We start from the raw sequence: 4,644 nt of genomic DNA, 5'->3' as shown, positions 1-4,644 counted from the left end.
CGGAAGTCATGCACGTCACTGGGACAGGGGGCCATCCACGAAATCGCAGCTGGGTGTGAGTGACCATGTGTGTGTGTGTGTAGGTGGCACGAGCCACCATCAAGCCCCCACATCTAAGCCACAGGACAGCAGTTCCAGAGCACCAAGGCCCCAGGCCCCAAATCACTGAGGCCCTGGTGTCACCACAGCTGCTCTACCTTCCACCATGGGGTTCCAAAGTTGTCACAGAGTCTTGGCTGCTAGATTGCCTGTTCCACCACAGGAAGCTGGGTTCTAGGGAAAGTAGCTGTGACTTGCTTTTTTGCTATACCTCAAAAGAAAACTTTCCCTTTTAAATTAGCGGTGTGTCCACCGCCAGTATTTGTGGTTACTACCTGTGCCTTAAATCTCTTCAAGAGACGTGTGAGGGCCGCGTGCGGAATGAAACATCAACAGAAACTTGATTTAAAGCGCCTTTTTGCTAATATAACAAATGAAGTGTACCCAAATTTGAAAGTACATTCCTGTGGGCCTAATTAAAGCACTGAACAAAATGCATGTATATGTGTACTCTAAATGAAGACATTCAGTAGCTAGAATTAGCTACAAAAATTAATTCAAATTGAAAAGTGCATTACGAAAGAATTGTTATTATTAACACAGCCACACGCCTCCCCTGACATGGCCCCAGTACCATGATTTAGAGCCTGTGTGAGTGGCAGGCAGGCTTTGCTTGAAAAATACCGCACCCCCGAAGCAGGCTGGGGTGCCCAAGGCCGCTCTACCAGCACTGCCCCTGGGGCCGAAGGGAATCCCCAGGGCGATGGCGTCAGGGCTGGGCTGTTCTTTCTGTAACTACAGTGCTCTTTCTCAGCCCAACTTCTGAAGCACGCAGGCCTTTCCTGTGAGGAAAGGCTAGGCCTGTTGAATGGAGACGCCCCTGGAACACCCGAAATAGCACCCAGAAACAGGTCTCTGTGAGTGGCTGCAAGACACATGGTGCGGACCAGGAGACAGACAGAAGCCAGCAGGAAGAACAGTGACTTCGCAGCAAACAAGGAGGTCAGCATTTGCCATGACCCAGCTCCTGAGTCCCGCAGAGACCCTACACTGAAGGGTGCGCCAGGGGACAGCCCCCTGGCTTGAGCCAGGACTCCAGGAACTCAAAATCCAGAAGTTTGGGGTGGGGTAACCCCCTGGGGATGATTTTGGTTAACGCCAGAGGCCAGGCCACCTAACCAGAGAGATCTCCGCAACGATTGGAACGGGGCTGTTTCTGGGGACTGGAGCAGGACCTCTCATAGTGGCCTTAAGGGACACAGATCAGCCTCTACCCTGGGTAGGAAATGGACCTAAGGAACAAGAGAGGTGAGGGGTGTTGACGCTGAGCTCCATGGAAGGGCCTGGTATATGCTCCTTAGGGATCACAACTGTGAAAAAGTGGACTCTCCCAGCCATGATGGGGTGTTTGTGGCTGATGCGCCACCTTCAACTCCAGTCCTTCTCTGTAAGTGGAGATACCAGTAGTGTCTGTAGTCTGGGGACCCATGTGAGGATGAAATTAAACACCTCACAAGAAATATCCTTCAGAGCAGTAAGTCATTCTCATCATTCTGTAAGTTACTGACTTTCCCTCCAGCCCCTGGGGACTGGTGAAACATCAGGGACCATAATAGTAATTGATATTTATACAGTGCTTTATATGTCACAAATTAGACGGCAATGTAGGCCAGTCACCAAGGCTGCCATTTTTATCTCCCTGAAGGAAACTGAGGCTCAGAGGGCATACCACTTGCCAGCTTCATGTAGACTTCCCAATCTGAATGTCTTACTCTTCCCCTCCCCCCCCACCCTGGGGGTGAGGAAGGAAGCCCCAGAGAAAGACTTAAAGCTACAGGGACATCAGTTTGTTTGCCACATGGAGAAACAATCACAGCAGGGGAACTGGAGGCTGCTCAGGAGGCCTGGACAGAAGTCCTGCCCACACCAGGCAGTGGACTTCAGAAGCTCTTACCTCCCCGACAAGTGATGGAGACAGAAAATACTGCCAGATTCTCAGAGCTCGTGGGTAGAAGTAAAGCCAAGGTCTGGCGGGAAAGGAAGCGCCAAGCGGGGAGCAGGTGGGGTCCGGACGGGGTCTGAGCTGCTGGGGCTGCTGGGACGCAGCTGCCCGCACGCGGCAGTCCGAGGGTCTGCACGGCAGGTGCGAGCTGTCGCCTGGATCCTAGGTCGTCCTGCAGGCTGGGGCGAGGATCTCACAGCTCTGATTTGGGCTCCTCGGGAGACAGATCGCCCACCTGGCGGCTGGTGGGACCGGCTGTCCAGGGCGCCACCCGCGTAGCGCGGACCCCGTGGCGGGCAGCCGGGCTCCCACCGCAGATGTCAGGCCTCCGGCCCCCCGCCGCCGCCCTGCGGGGACCGCCCGCGCCCTCTGCCCAGCAGATGACCCGCGACCCCTGCGCGCCCTCTGCCTCTCACTTTCCTTCCGAGCCGCCGGCCGTGGGAATCCGGGCAGGGATGCCGCGGAGGATCCGAGCCAGATCATGTCGCGCTCGCCCAGGCCGAGCGCCCGGGCATCACCTGCGTACCTGTGGGTGTGTGCGTGGGGTGGGAGAGGGGGACTTGTGGTCACGCGCAGACTCGGCCCGCCTGGCCTACGGAGTCGGCCCCTCTGGGCCGCGGACTCAGTCACCCGCGTTTCAAACCAGCTGGGGACTCGAAATTTGGCCACGTTCCTTTGCAGACTCGGGCGCTCATCTTGGTGCTTCTGAGCCAAAGAGGAAAGGTGCCCTCTGCGGACTGCACGCCCAGCCCCACCTGGTGGCTGTCGCCAGCACGCTGCAGCCTGGAGTTTGTCCCTGCAGCTAACCCGGAGCTGAGCCATGCCATCCGAGGCATCAGATATGGCAGTGCTTTCCTAGCTGGCCTCAGAAGGGCTGGCAAAGGTGTCTAATTGGAAGTTGGTGCTAAAAATAAGAAATTCAGTTTTGTAAAGCGAAATATCAAGGATTTGAAGTCTCAATCCCACTCCTAGCCCTTTGGTATTTGACTATCTTTTTCCTTGGCAGTTGTGATTCCCATGTTTCAAAGAAAGAACTTTAAAGGTTCAAAAAGCACCAACGATTTCAAGTAGCTTTTTAAAAAGCACTTTGATGATTTAAATGCAAACACATGAATTACATATCTTTTAAATTACACAGGGGGTTAACTAACGGAAAGTGACTTTAGCAAAACAGATTGGGGTTTTGTCTTGTGTGGATAGTGTTGTTTTAAGTGCATGCAGCACATTCAGATGGATGATAGGAGGAGGAGGAGGACCACCAGGTGAAAGTAGCAGGACTTCCTGCCCCCTGGACTCATGAAGTTCTCAGAGGATGGAAGCCATGCCTGGTTGGTCCTGCATGCTCCACCCCTGAAGAGCCATGGCTGGGCTCCTGGAGGGACTGCCTCCCCCCACTCATGCCATCTTCTCCCTAATTCATGGTGAATGCATGAGTGAGCGAGCGAACCATACAAAGACTAAATGGATGTAGCAAACACATTTTTCTTGTTACATCTGTAACCTGCCCATGACCTACAGTCATTGATCAAAAGATCAATCTCCCCAAGTCAACTCTTCAAGAAGCCTGCAGCAAGCAGAGGCTCTGAACCCCGGAAGGAGGGGATTTAGTGTGTGGTGAATACTCAGGCGGTAGAGCCAGGCTGCAGTGTCTGGGTGACCACTCCACTCCTGAGCACCCTCATCTATAAAATGGGATGACCGTGGTCCCCAGGCACTGGGTGGTTGTGAGGGTTAATCCAGGTATTTGAAGGGTGCCCCCTCTGGTATAGGTGCTGGCAGTGGATGACAATGATGATGAAGATGGTGATGATGAAGGTGATGGTGAGGCTGGTGGCGATGGTGATCACCCCTACAAGTTCTTTTGGCAACTGGCTCCCCCAGGATTATCACCAGGCTCTTATGGTAGCTGTGCCTACTGTCTGTGTCATGATCTTTTAGCGCACAGCCTGTCTTATCATACCACCCTGCTGTTCGCCCCCAAGGGCAGGTACCCTGATCCTCTCCTGTGGTCAGCTCTGTGGGGAAGGAGCCAACCCTCACTCCCCCAGCTCTGTCAGCTGACATTAACTCAGGTGATGGGGCTCCTCCTCCCCTCCCCCAGCCCAAGAGCGTCTTTCCTCCCAGCCTGAGACTCACCTGTTGAGGGAGCCAACGAGCAGAGGTGCCTCTCCTGCCCAGCAGGGACATAGCAGGCTTAGCCGAGGTGTTTTTAGAGCTGCCAGTCTTCGGAAAGCCTTGGCTGTGTGCATGTACAAGAAATGGAAAAAGACATGAGAGTGCACTAAACTATTTCTTAGAACAATAAACTTGGAAATGAGATTTCCCTGGAAGAGGATTTTGGAAGGCAGCTTCTAGGGGTCATGATCTCTTCCAGAGAGGCTGAAAGTATGGGCGAACAGACCCAGGCGCACAGCTCCCCACCCCCCAGCCCTTCCCTGGAGCCCTTCCCACAGAGCGCAAACACTGCTGGCTCATGCATCATCACCCCAGGAGATCCTGCAGCCTCACTTCCTCAAGTGGATGCAGCGTTAGCTCTTACTCTTTTGGTTTGTCTCTGGGCTCTACATTTATTTATTCGTCTGGTTCCCGTGCCCCAGTTCCAG

The 4,644-nt window shown here is 53.9% G+C and overlaps 1 long non-coding RNA gene across 1 annotated transcript in view; it reads right to left on the bottom strand.

Annotated features, from left to right (window-relative positions):
• Positions 1-227: 227 nt before the first annotated feature.
• The window catches only part of LOC141420660 (uncharacterized), a 4,917-nt gene continuing 500 nt past the window's right edge, over positions 228-4,644 (bottom strand). Inside the window, exons 2-4 of the long non-coding RNA XR_012445175.1 lie at positions 4,581-4,644; positions 4,178-4,280; positions 228-2,945 (exon numbers count right to left, since the gene is read on the bottom strand). The exon at positions 4,581-4,644 is cut by the window's right edge and continues 48 nt beyond it. This is a non-coding gene — a long non-coding RNA (uncharacterized lncRNA). The remainder of the gene's footprint in view (positions 2,946-4,177; positions 4,281-4,580) is intronic.

Source organism: Castor canadensis, chromosome 1 (genome assembly GCF_047511655.1).
Source record: "Castor canadensis chromosome 1, mCasCan1.hap1v2, whole genome shotgun sequence".
In the NCBI taxonomy this organism is placed as follows: Eukaryota; Metazoa; Chordata; class Mammalia; order Rodentia; family Castoridae; genus Castor; species Castor canadensis.
The sequence above is the reverse complement of the archived record's forward strand: the minus strand, read 5'-3'. Positions and strand labels throughout refer to the sequence as shown.